Consider the following 14,897-nt stretch of genomic DNA (forward strand, 5'->3'; position numbering starts at 1 on the left):
ATAATATCTCAGTCTATATGATTATTTGATTAAAAGCCATCTTCTAATATTGCAGAAGTAAGTATAGATAGTACGTAATCTACGTGAGAAGTAAAACGCTAATTAAAACGTAACCATCCACTTATTGCTTGAATATAGAGTGACATGGAACCCCACTGACAAGTCCTAAGAGTTTTTTTGTGGGTGAGAAGAGTTTATTTTTTTTAAATTTCTAGAAAAATTGAGAAGATAGTACAGAGAATTCCCATGTACCCCAAACCTAGTTTGCTCTATTATTATATCTAACTTGAATATGGTACATTTTCACAGTTAATAAACCAATATTATTTGTTAATATTATTAACTAGAGTCCATCATTTACTTGAATTTCCTTAGTTTTAACATAATGTCTTTTTCTGGTAGAAAATTCCATCCAGGATACCACATTACATTTATTCATGGTGTCTTCCTACGCTCCACTTGGCTGTGACAATTTCTCAGCTCCTTGTCAGACTGCCCTTGACAATAGAGCAGTACTGGAAAGGTATCTGTACAATGCCCCTGACTGGAATTTGTCCAATGTTTCTCTCATGACTAAATGGGCCAAAGAAGTTTTAGAAATGAAATGAGACCCTGTAGTTTTTGTCAATAATCCTAGTGTACATTTCTGAGAAGTTTCCATTAAGAGACGTATTATTATAGTGGAGTGTATTGTGTGTTTATTGTACTTTGTTAGGTGGTGTTAACGTGATTCAATAATTCATTTAAACATAAAGCCATGTGAAAAAAAGAATGATTTTATATATGAATTGCATTTCTTATTACCCTTTTATTAAAGTATTTAATAACACTTTGTATGATTTCAATCTTTTAAAATTTATTACTACTTAGTTTGTGTCCTAACATACGGTCTGTTTTGGACAATGTTCTATATGCACTTGAGAAAAATGTATACTCTGTTCTTATTGGGTAGAGTGTTCTGTGTATGTCTGTTAGATACGATTGCTTATAGTTTTGTTCAGGTTCTCTATTTCCTTATTGGTCTTCTGTTTGGTTTTTCATTCCATTATTGAAAGTAGGGTATTGAACTATTATTGTAGAATTGTCTATTTCTCCCTCCATGTTGAGAGTTTAGCTAAGCTACTCCCTGGTATTGATACCAGCATCCGTTTTGTTTGGTCAAGCAGCCTGTAGGGACCTTAAACTGACACTAGCCCCTCATAGAAGTGCATGCCCTACATGGCAATTGCAGAGTCACAAGCAAATATAAGTCCCTGATATGTGACTTCCTCAACAGCCCTTGTGATCAACAGTCTCCACTGTCTCCCCAAACCCAGTATGCCTTGTGTACCCCTTAGATGAAACCCTCGTGGGGCTTACCAAAACCCCATTCTTTTGGTTTGAATTGACCAATCCGGCCCTAGCCCAGGAACCTCAAAGCCTCCACTCATGGACCCCAACAAAGGCAAGTGTCCCAGGTCTTGTCTCTCTCCCTGTTTGCACTCTGCCTTGACCTGCCCATGTGGTCCTCAAGCATGCATGTCCTTCCTCCAGGACTTGTGAATAATAAACTTCTATATTTCAATGTCTCCTGTGGTCTGTTGTTGAACAGAAGCTCACCATCCAGCAACCTGTGCTCCATTTAACAAATGTTAGTTTAACAAAGTCATAACACTCCAATTCTGTCAATGTTTGCTTAATATATTTTGAGGCTTTGATGTTTGCTGCATATAACTTTATAATTGTTATGTCTTCTTGCTAAATTAACACTTTTATCAATATATAATGTTCTTCTTTGTCTCTTGTAACAACAATTTAAAATTTATTTTTTCTTATATTAGTTTAGCCACCCAGCCCTCTTTCAGTTACTATTTGTATGGAACATCTCTTTACACAATGTTTCTTTCAACCTATTTATGTCTTTAGATCTAAAGTTAACCTCTTGTAGACAGCATTTAATTGGATCATGGTCTTTTATCTATTCTGTGGGGAAAGGAAAATGGGAGTTATTGCTTAATAATTAGAGTTTCTGTTTAAGGTGGTGAAAGTTTTGGAAACAGATAATGTGAATTAATTATTGCCACAGAATTGTACACTTAAAATGGCTTAAATGAGAAATTTTCTATTATATATGTTTTACTGTAATAAAAAGAAAACTTTAAAAAATCATTCTGGAAACAATATATCTCCAGAATCCATTCAAAATAAATATTATTTAAAAATTTCACACTTTAAAAGGTATAATAAAATAGCAAAATTATAAACTCCTTAATAATAAGGATGAGAAAATTATCAATAATATATAATAATGAAGCATAATGAAATTGTACAGAATGTCGCTCACTTTTTATCTATTCACCAAACATTTATGAAATGGCTACTATATATGATAAAAGAAAGAGATAAGAATGAGGCCAGAGTTGATGTGATGGACACCACGACCACTTCAAGGCTGAACTGCGGCCAGAAACATAAAATTACAAAACCTGGACTGGTGCCCCATGGTCGGAACCAGTACTGAAGTTTTTCCTGTGTTAGGACATTTGGAAAGCCCCAGGCACAAGATGAACTGTAACTGGAAAAGTCAACCAATCAGAAATTGGACGCAGCCTTGCATGTTCTGCAGTTTTTGCCTTCATAAGCCCAGCCACCCCAAGATGGGGTGGGAGGGCTGCTCACAGCTCATCTACCAATTTATGAGTTGAGGCATACCTCCCCGATTTGCAAACCCTTAATAAAGCCTCTCTTTCTTTAAGTTTATCCTTGCCTTGTAAAGATGTTGATTTCAATTGATGTATATTAAACATTTTGCTGGATGTTTAGATAAAAAAGACACTGTCACAATCCTCAAGATGTTAATCTCTGTATAAATAAATGCCTTTTCTTTCATTCTTACTATATTAAAGTATGCAATTTATAGAGAAGCAATATCCAATCATTACAAATCATCTTAAATTTTTTTTTAAATCTATTATTACATGGCATCCTTTAACAATAAAATAATCTGAGACAATTCACTTTCTGGAAAAAATACAACAATTAAATCCTTTATCTCACAACTTCCTCTAAATGAAATCCCTTAAGTTTTAAAAAGTGAAATAATTCAAATAATCCAAATTACATGAAAATTACAAGATACTATATAAGTAAATATTTAGCAACTTTTGAAAAGAGGGAGTTCTAGACATAGGAATAATAAGGAATCATGTACTCATTATGTACAAATACTATATGTTAACTAAAATTTAAAAAAGTAACAAACTTAGTGGCACAAAGCAGGAAATATGGCAAAATGAAACAAAAATACTAAAAAACCTAATAAATAAAAAGACAATATTACAGAGAGAAATCATTTAAAAAAGTGGAAAAACAATTATTTTAATACATATGAAAACATGTTCAATATCACTGAAAATAAAGAATGCAATAATATTAAAATGACTTAGCTTTTTCCAAACATTAAATTAGTAAAGATCACTAAAGATTATAATAAAGTTAGCAAGGTTATATTGAAACAACTATTTGCATAAAATTGCTGATGACAGTGTGAAATTCTTTAGGACAATAATTTTAATATATATTTTAAGCCCTAAAAAAGTTCATATTATTTGATCCAGAAATTCCATTTCTAAAAATTAACTATAAGGAAATACAATATATGAAAAATAAAGGATAATGTTAAACACCTTATTATTAACAAATATTAAAAGATGGAAATTCTGATCATTTTGCATTAAAATAATGCTCATGAGAATCATGTAATTACATGGAAAAATGCAAATAATATAATGGTAAGGGGGAACATAAGGATATTAAATTAGATGAAATAACTATGTTAAGAAGCTTGTAAAAGGCTGGAGGGAAAATGTTTGCCAAAATTTACCAGCTTCTGTAGCTCAGGCGGTGACATTAACCTACTATGTCATTTTGGACAAGAAACTTTATTTCTAGCATGGTGTAGTTGTAAAACTAAAGGTTTTCAAATTCTCACATTATAATTATAAATTCAAAAGATATTTCATATGTAATCATAATCGTGTAAAATGGGAATTCACCGTTTCAATCAGATGACCTTTCAAAAGGTAAAACAGACTTTAAAAGCTCATTATTTTAAATAAAGAGTAGCAGAGATACTCTGGCTACAAGAATGCATATTAGAGACACGTGAAGGAGATTTGGAGACTTTTTGGAATATGGAGCATGAGTCCTTAGCTGTGATTAGGACACTCCAAAGATGAACAAAATAGTTAATAAATCTAGTGATTAACCAAAAGATTTGTCACATAAGAGATAACGTAGTAGACTGGGAACAGTCAGAACAGTCTTGGTAAACTGTGTGAATTGGTAACACACAAAGAAATTTGTAAAGGCCAATCTGGAGGAATCTGATTCTGAAAATGCTATTAGTAAAAATGATACAGGTCTGAAAAATGGCTTGATTCAAGTACTCTTTGGCAATCCTATTTCTTATGCCGATATGTTGTTCTTAAGATTCTGGTAAACATTATGGCAACTATGTTAAGAATATTAATGCTCAAAAAGATGCATGGACAACGCTGTTTTTTATAATGTGTTGTTTATATTGCTATGGGCGAGTACAATTGCAGGTTCCTTGTAGTTGGCTCTGAAGTGGACCCAGACGGGATAGTGTTGTGTAAGCCGTGCGTGGAGAGTGGGCTTTTTTGTGGTTTGTTTAACAGACTTTGATGTTCTTAGGAAAAAGCTGCTAGAGAAGAATGAGAGGAGCAGATATTCTTTGCCTCAAGAGCTTTCCAAGCAGGGTAGAAAGCAAACCAAGTGTAGGAATAAGTTCTCTATAAAATACATGCAGAATTTTTTTTGAAAAGTGAGCTTGCATGATGCCACACTAAAACTTAGAAAAAATATGTGAATTTTTTGTCTCCATTTTTTTATCCTGGTAGAGTTCACATATAGTGGTATGGTCAGTAGTTGCCTACATGGAATGAGATTAGGGGATTATAAAGACCAGAGGGGCCGGCCCCGTGGCTTGGTGGTTGAGTGAGCGCGCTCCGCTGCTGGCGACCCGGGTTCGGATCCCGGGCTCGCACTGACACGCTGCTTCTCCGGCCATGCTGAGGCCGCGTCCCACATACAGCAACTAGAAGGATGTGCAGCTATGACACACAACTATCTACTGGGGCTTTGGGGGGAAAAAATAAATAAATAAAATCATAAAGACCAGAAACCCCTCTTTCGTGATGACCTGCTTTTGGTGCCCTCTTCTGCATAGAGTGAACTAAATTCCATTACCAGTAAGTTAAGATACTTTTTCCTGTTATAATGCATACCTCCGAGGAAAGGAAATGCAGTTTTTTTGGCAATGTACTGAAATAAAAACAGATGTTGATCTTAGAGCCATAAATCTTGAAATGTAACCCAAACTTTGTATACTACTTATAAGCCACACGACTTTGGGCAAGATTCTTAATTTACTGGAGCCTGAGTACATTCTATTGTAAATTAGAAGCAATAATACCTGACTATCCTACTTTAAAGGGTTCTGTGAAAATGGATGAGATAATAATGCTCATGAAATTGCTTTGTAAGTTGCAGGGTTTTTTTTCTATTAGTTCAAATTAGTTTAGTGGAGTTTATCCAACAGAACAGTAGAATATGGCAAATTTTGATGTGTCCCTGAACACAGTAGTAATGGTGATGCTTCTGGGAAGGTGAGAACTTTCAGAAGACAAATATTGCCTACTTCACATTTTAATGATGGCCCTTTCTGCAGCCTTCTATAAAAAAAAACTTTATATTCAGTCGTAAAATTAAAATTTTATTTAATCTTAAACATAATTCATAAAATATATAACATTTTGAGAAAACATGTCCCGATAAATGTCTATAATGACTTTCCAATGCTGTTATTGGTAAATTGTATAGACTCCTAGTTCTAGGTTATATCACGTCTGGAAAACATATCCTCCCTCTGCATCTGCTCCTATGACCTTCTTTTGTTTTCTCCTCTTTTTTTCATAAAGCTTTTCATGTGTAATACCCCTAAAGTCAGAGCAAAGAGGGCAGTCAGTACTGGAAGGATAGTGTAGAACTGGTGAGAAGAGGTAGAATTTTTTTTGTGTGAGGAGATCAGCCCTGTGCTAACATCTGCCAATCCCCCTCATTTTTTTTTTTTTTTTTTTTTTGCTGAGGAAGACTGGCCCTGGGCTAACATCCATGCCCATCGTCCTCCACTCTATATGGGATACTGCCACAGCATGGCTTGCCAAGCAGTGCGTCGGTGCGTGCTGGGATCCGAAGTGGCAAACCCCTGGCTGCCACAGCGGAGCGTGCACACTTAATTGCTTGCGTCACTGGGCGGGCCCCAAGATGTAGAATTTTTGACCTTGGGTGCTTAGACTCTTTAAAGAGATGTGTTTATTCATTAATTTATTCATTAATTTCAAAACTCTTTACATAACAATATTCTTTATCATGCTTCTTAATGCCTCCATCCAACTCTACCCCTCAGTGTGTGATGCGGCCCTCTCCACACACACAGAGAAAACCAAGCTCATCTGCACACTGTCTTCCATTCCATAGTCTTGCTATATTGAAATACTGGCTGATGTGGGATTACAGTGCTGCCCTATTGCTGCTGATGGGATAACTCTGTAGGGCAACACAAGTTCCTCTTAGGTGTGACTAGCCCTCAGTTACAGTCACCCTGTGGGTCAGCTCATTCCTCTTCCCCAGCCTGCCTTCCTCTTTCTTTACAGCTGTATCTCTTGAGAGCACTCATCTTTGCACAACTCTATTTCTCTGTCTCAGACACTGCTCCCTGGAATTCAATATAAGAGAGTTCGTGCCAGGAGTAGTCCTCAATACACACACAAAGGTAAGATCTTGGAGAAGGATTGTTTGAAAACTGGCTGGCTACAGAGGCCCATCAGTGTTAGTAGATGAAATAGGCAGTGACTTAACTGTATGAATTACAATCTGCCAGACCCTAAAACAGTAGAGCTGTCTGTTCTGGATAGAGAAGCTATATGGAATTTATGTTAAGCCCTAGTGGGAAAATCACAATACAGATCTCCTTGGGTTCTGGAGTACGGCTGTGCCATCTACAGCAAATCTATATGCCATTTTACAGGTATCCATTGGCATACCAAGAGGCCTGGGAGATACAGAAGTTCACATGTGGCCAGAGCTGCACATCATATTTGGATTTGGTTATCCTACTCAGTCATAAGTGGGACAGGCCTGTTGAAAAACATTGCAAGATACAGTTGGTTACCCTGGAATCGGGCATGAGCAGAGCCAGAGAGTACGAGCAAGCTATCCAAGCTGGTAGTCCAGTACCCATATACTCACCACTCTGGGACCTGAACGACCCCCTCAACTTGCAAATACGGCTACATAGGAGGCAGTCCCTGTGGCTGCCTAAGACAGGAAAACAAAGGCTAAGATTCGTTCAAAAATGGACAAGCTCAGCTCATTGGAGCACGAGTGGACATTGCACCTTCATAAATGAGCATCCCCAGGGACCAGGCTTTGTTCTTGGTGGTCAGCATTTAAATCATACTGGAATATTCTCCTGGTCAGCACAAATGGAACATGCAGGGGCCTTGCTGATAACATTAAGTGCACTTGAGCAAGGAGTGCTAGAGACAGCTTGTTTCTTCAGGTGCCTTGTGGTGAGGGGAGAAGTAGTCGACACCGCCGTGGCCGTGAGCCCGTGAGCACCAACCTGCTGCTGCCACCTGTGCCCCGGCCTCCGAGAAGAAGGAAAAGACGGAGTCTCTCAGAGGGCCAAGTGGGAAACAGGAGAAATTATGGATGGTATGTAAAGGAAAGATGCACAGGAAACAGAGGGTAAGTGCAAGTTCTACAGGGTTTTTTAGACAGTAATCTGAATACTCCAGTGATAGAGGTCTTGTTTATTGTATGATTAAAATAAAAAACTATTTTATAGTTCAGTATTTTTTAAATTTTGCATTAGACTCTTCAACTACAAGTTAAAAATGAATGTGAGTATATAATGAAAAATTAACTAGTGAATTCTAATATCTCAAAAAGTTGATGATGAGTGTAAAATGGCACAAAACGTTTTTTGATGTTTACCCATCCACCATGGGAACCAGTGTAACACTGATCATATAAAAACAAAAGGCACAAATTAGTAGATACTTAAAATATTATTAGTTACTTTTTTAAAAGTTCCCAAAGAAATTGTTATGATATATTTAGATAACTATAGTTTAAAATCATTCTTTAACAGAGAAAACTGTACTGTGGTTACCAGGGGCAGTGGGGATGGGGGCTGGGCACAAGGGGTGAAGGGAGTCATATATATGGTGATGGACAAACAAAAATGCACAACCCAAAATTTCACAATGTTAAAAACCATTAAAACATCAATAAAAAAAAATCATTCTTTAAGCATAAATTTTTATTTAGGTCAATGACTTCCTTTCTACATCAAATCTGCTCATTTTGGACTTGAAGTTTTTTTGTTCATGTATCAAAGTGAAACTATTGATATTGGTTTATCTCCATTAGCAGAAGAACTTCACAATTAAATGATATTTGTCTATCAATGTTTCACTTAGAAAATCACTTACCTTTAATAACTGTTTTTTCATTCAATTTATGGAATCAAAATAAAGCTTTACAATTTCATTATTTCAAAATTGAAATATTTCTATTATTGTGAATGCTATCATAAATTCAGTTAAAAACTTAAGCGTTGAATATGTTGTTTGTTATTGTGATGATAATATGAATATTTACTATTGGTATAACACAGGGTTGTGGTAAAATCAATATTTCCCTATTTTCCTAAATTAAAACACATATGTAGGGGCCAGCCCAGTGGCACAAGCAGTTAAGTGCGCGCGCTCTGCTGCGGTGGCCCGGGGTTCACTGGTTCAGATCCCGGGCATGCACCGACACACCGCTTGGTAAGCCATGCTGTGGTGGTGTCCCATATAAAGTAGAGGAAGATGGGCATGGATGTTAGCCCAGGGCCAGTCTTCCTCAGCAAAAAAAGAGGAGGATTGGCAGATGTTAGCACACGGCTGATCTTCCTCACAAAAAAAAAAAAGAAACATATGTAGCTAAAGCGTCCTTGAATTAACTTTGCCAAATACACCATTCATAACTGCATCTCAACAAGCTGTGATACTTTACTAAAAATTATGTACCAAAAATAATTACCTTGTTTATTAATGCTTAGATAATCAATATAAACGTCTCTCAATTTTTCTTTTACGTGTCAAGATATATGTTTATGTTTTAGGGATAATAGTCTTTTAAAAATAACTTTTGAATAGAACTATTTTGACCAATAGAATAGAACAGGTTGACCAATATCTTGAAACCAATTTGTTAGCTAATAAATAATTACTTATTATCACATTTTAGACAGTAAATTGCATGGTCGTTCCACTTATTGGCCACAAAAGCACCCAATATTCAACTAGAACTGCAGGGAACTCAGATTAGAGAAAAATGTTTGAATATGTCTCCTACTTTCATCTCTTTTCCAAACATAGATCTGACACTTCTTACTTAGTGATCAATGCCCACAGATGCACAATATCTTTCCTTCGGTACCTCTGTTTGTTTCTTTGTGATTATCTCCACTATATTTGTGCTCGCCTCCAAAACCAGTCACCCATCTTACTCCTGACATCAAATATGAAAAATGTAGTTCAAGACTGTTTAAAGTACAGGGCAAATATTAAATACAAATATTTATTATGCCATAAAATAAAGGCTTTACATAAGGTAAACATGAAAACATGAATCCATTTTCTATAAAGCAGTTAGGATAATCTTTTTATCTCCTCTCTCTCTCCTTTATGTTTCTGGAGAAAGCAAAGCCCTTTCATGCTTCTGGCTTAATTCTTCCTGTTCCCTCTGCCTGAAAATTTTTCCCTTAACTCAACTCACAGCTGTTTTACTCTCACCATGTAGGCCCCACAATAAAGATCACTGCCTCAGAGAGCCTTTTCCCCCCAACTATTAAAAGGTCTTCTGAGGTCTTCTCTTCCTCAGTACCTTGCTTGTTTCCTTCACAGACCTAACTGCAGTCTGTGATCATCCTGCTCTCTCTCTCCATGAAAAGAAAGATTCGAGCTGACAGTTGGTCAACTAGCTCATCACTGTATGCCTAGATCCTAACAGAGCAGCTGGCACTCAGTAGACACACAATGCACCTAACTTTTGTGAAATAAATGCATTAAGACAAAATAGATTTTAAAGAAGAAAAAGTTCCTTCACTTCCTTTTTATTACGTGGTTGTCATGTTACTGGAGGCATGTAATTGGGAGAGGTGGGCAAAAATATACTGTACTAGAATGAGAACTAGTAAAGTATTGTGAACCTTCCATCCGTAGAGTGGACATGGCGTAAGCAGTCGATAGTATCTCCTGGATTTTGCAAGTCCAATGGTCTCTGCCTTCTCTAGATCACTTTGACCAAGGGACTTGGGTTTTGGATGGTAAAATTCCTGCCACCAGTAGTAATCTTAATTTGTTGACCTTGAAGGAGATCAAGTCCAAGAGGAGGGAGAAAAAAGAAAAAAACAAAACAAAACCAAAAAAAATCTAATAGCTGTGTATGAAAAAATTTCTGAATTCTTTTGAAATCTGGAATGTGACCCAAAGCTTTCATAATAAATGATCACAGACTAGATTTTCACTTCTCCAAGGCTTTCCATAGATTACTGCTCTGCTCGCTCCTCCAGAAAAAGGAAGTCAAGCACATCTGGTGAGGTTTATTAGCAAAATGAAGTGTGAAGATATTTTCAAAAAAGCAACTCATTCATTTAACCAGTTAGCTTTCTCTATGAAATACATTTCAAGAAATGTTAAAAAATATGCAGTAAAAATAAAATATTTAATGGATTTAAGTATGGTAACAATGAATCCAGAATACTATCTTAGTTTAGTAAAATGTATTTGTTTATTTTTGACAGTAAGAAACAGTGTTTAACTCCACATATTCTTTGAATGAGTATATGAAATGATAAATATAAAATGGATCTGGCATTTTGAAGATATATTTAAATATTTTAAGTGCCTAAATGCTGCAAGTAAAGATATCTATACGTATGAAGAAAGAATAACACAATGGGTCACAGCAAGTTCTATATTGTAGTTATAATAAAGCCAAGAAAGAAAGTAATAGGAACACATATAGTATAAGCTTATCGATCAAAGTGTTCTCACAATTAAAGATTATGAAAGAAAAATAAATTCTGCAAAAGAATCATTTGCCTCTGAGCTACTATTTATAACAGACACATTTTATTTTAAAAAATGCAGGTAAACAGATAAATGCTATAGAACTTTGGATTCAATGCCATTTAGGGTTTCTAATTTAAGGTCACCATTCTTAAACCAGGGAGTAATCCTTATAAAATGTGCTTATAAATAATGGTTAATCTACGTGTGATTGAAGATAAAACGTTGAAATATTATCAAGCAAAGTATTTCCTGTGAAGATAATGAAGCACATAGTATGTAATCCATCATTCATTCCTGACACTGAATCATTCAATGTGTGAACACCTGGACGGATCATAAGTAATTTTACAATACTTCATTTAGCAACCGTGAAGCATTCTGTGAGTCTGCTGTTGTCCTGCAATGGAGCATCATCTTTGTGATTACAATGAGCATAACTCTGTGCTAGGCCCTTGAAAGGGCATTTTCTCAAATCCCTGCAAGAGCTATGCAATAGCTAGAGGACTGCCATTTTCCAGATGATACAATTAAGGAAATACCATACACATGCATAATATTTCACAGCTAATTAAGTGGGAATCAAACTCAAGCCTGTCATCCTCCATGGCTCATATTTCTTCTTTTATCCCAACCTGCTTCTTTGATTTTTCTATAATACCTTGCCTAACTAAACATCACAGACTCATTCATTGGACATGATTATAAATGAACTTTCATTGCAAATGCCTGATTCCTTTCTTAACATAGAGAAGAGACCCAGAGTCCCATTCAGTACAGGACACCAAACCCAGGAAAATAGTTTACTGATTTTGTCAAACAGAGTGTTCTGAGCCATCATTTCTTCTTCCTTATAATGCTGTTGCTATTTTAAACTTTTTTTCTCTCTCTCTACAAGTAAAAGTTTCCCATAAGCTATTCATTTGCTCAAGATTCATTGTTAGAATTAAAGATAAAGTTTGGAAATGGCAGTGATCCAGAGAACTTCAGTGGGAAGAGAAAAGAAAAAGCCTGCCTGCTCATACTCTTCATTTTTGCCATTTATAAAAAAGATTTTCACAGCTGGCTGTAACTTCCATCAGAGAACAGAGATGCAAAAGGTTAGTGAATGAATTCGTGTTTGTATAGCATGTTCCTTACATATAGACTATTCAAAAATATAATTCATTAATTATATACAAATGAAAAGTGAAGTTACATTAATGATAATAAAACTTACATGTGGAACAAAAATAGGCAAACCAATTTCTAATATGTCCTTTATCAGTTCACTGTTTGCAGGCTCTAATTTTTCACGCCCCACAGAAAAATTCCTCCTCAAGAAAACTGAAATAATGTCTACATACGAAGGTAACTTAAGCTCTAGTCAACCATCTTATGAGAAATAGGAGTAGGATATTTTGCTACTTAGGAGGAAAAAACACTAGAAAGAACAATCTATATGGATTACAACTTATTACATAGCACTCAGTAAAAATTACAACAAAAATGCTTTGAAAGCAAGATCTATTTCTACTCTCCTCATAACACCAATCACCTGATATTTGACATTTAACTAATGTTTGCCCAGGGATAACCACAAACATACTTTTTTTTTTCCTTGCAAATTGTGTCGATGAGTCTTCTAGTTAAGCAGTAAAGCACACTTCCCACACAGCCCTATTCCCATTTTGCATCATCCTTCAGCTCTGGTAAGAAGCCTAAGGGCGTATAACATCTCTTGCCTTCTGCACACACCCCTACCCCTGGAGTTAGTTTAGCAAAAGTTAATATTGTAAAAGTGGCTCCTCTTCCTTCCTATTTTTTTTTTTTTTTTGTGGGTGGGCTAGGGGTCATATTTAGTAGAAAACCATAGAAACCTTTTTTTTTTTCACGTTGTCATTGAGTTAATTTATTTTTTTTATTTTTATTTTTTTTTAATTTTTTGTTTATTGCAGTAACATTGGTTTATAACATGGTAAAAATTTCAGGTGTACATCATTATACTTCTATTTCTGCATAGATTACATCATGTTCACCACCAAAATACTAATTACAACCCATCACCACACACATGTACCGAATTATCCCTTTCACCCTCCTCCCTCCCCCCTTCCCCTCTGGTAACCACCAATCCAATCTCTGTTCCTATGTGTTTGTTTATTGTTGTTGTTATCTACTACTTAATGAGTGAGATCATACGGTATTTGACCTTCTCTCTCTGACTTATTTCACTTTGCATTATACCTTCTATGTCCATCTATGTTGTCACAAATGGCTGGATTCCTCAACATAATAAAGACCATATATGACAAACCCACAGCTAATATCATCCTCAAGGGTGAAAAACTGAAATCCAGCCCTCTAAGAACAGGAACCAGACAAGGATGCCCACCGTCACCACTCCTATTTAACATAGTACTGGAAGTCCTAGCCAGAGCAATCAGGCAAGAGAAAGAAATAAAAGGGATCCAAATTGGAAAGGAAGAAGTGAAACTGTCACTATTTGCAGATGACATGATTTTATATATAGAAAACCCTAAAGAATCCACCAGAAAACTTTTAGAAGTAATAAATGAATATGGTAAAGATGCAGGATACAAAATCAACATACAAAAATCAGTTGCATTTCTGTACACTAACAACGAAGTAGCAGAAAGAGAAATTAAGAATACCATCCCATTTACAATTGCAACAAAAAGAATAAAATACCTAGGAATAAACTTAACCAAAGAGGTGAAAGATCTGTAGACTGAAAACTATAAAACATTTCTGAAAGAAAAAGAAACCTTTTTTTTAACTATTTTTCTTTACTCATCTTTTTACTTCTCATCTGTTCCCCACTCATGTGAAATTTGTCCTAATTAAATACATCTCTGCACTTAATTACATTTTCACTAAAACTAGAACTTCAACAATACACTAATTTTATAAATTTTGTAAATTTGAATGGTGATGATGAATAAAAGGATAAAAAATAAAAGTATCAAAATATCACAGAAGTAGATGAAAGCTTATGGCTGTCTCTCAGTTATTTCCTTAGGTGGTATCATATTCATCAATGTATTCATTGCTAGTCATTGAATTGATTTTGTATCCCTGAACTGTGGTTGAGTCTGCACAAAAACATGTGTTGAGGGGCTGGCCTGGTGACATAGTGGTGAAGTTCGCCGGCTCCACTTCAGTGACCCAGGGTGCGCGAGTTTGGATCCCGGGTGCAGACCTACGCACTCCTCACTGGGCCATGCTGTGGTGGCGTCCCGTATATAAAAAATGGAGCAGGGCTGGCACAGATGTTAGCTCAGGACCAATCTGCCTCACCAAAAAAAAAAAGATGTGTTGATATCGCCCCCAAACTCAATTGTAATACGTTATAATAAGTGCTATGCTAGGGTATGCCTATGCTTTTCTGCTCTCAAGGAAGGGACATCTAAATCAAATTGGCGAAAAAAGGCTTACTGTACAAAGATTTGCACTCAAGGATGAATGTAAGCTGTGGGATTGTTATGTGTAGAAGCATGGAGTATGCACGAGCCACTAAACGCTGGGGGGGAATACAGGAGATGATGCTAAAAGGCAAGCAGAGACCAAAACATTAAGAGGCTTCTAAGCTATGCTAACAGATATTGTCTTAAAGGCAGCAGGAAGCCACTAAAGTAATTTAACAAGAGAGACTGATGACACGGCCAAATTTCCATTTTAGAAGTCTCATTAATCTGGCAACGGTGT

At 36.0% G+C, this 14,897-nt stretch overlaps 1 protein-coding gene across 5 annotated transcripts in view; it reads right to left on the reverse strand.

The window, feature by feature from the left end:
* SNTG1 (syntrophin gamma 1) overlaps positions 1-14,897 on the reverse strand; it is a 334,797-nt gene that overhangs the window by 37,180 nt on the left and 282,720 nt on the right. The gene's annotated exons all lie outside the window — the stretch shown is intronic.

The sequence above is a fragment of the Ceratotherium simum genome, chromosome 31 (genome assembly GCF_057802395.1).
Source record: "Ceratotherium simum simum isolate JZ-2026a chromosome 31, ASM5780239v1, whole genome shotgun sequence".
NCBI classification, from domain to species: Eukaryota; Metazoa; Chordata; class Mammalia; order Perissodactyla; family Rhinocerotidae; genus Ceratotherium; species Ceratotherium simum.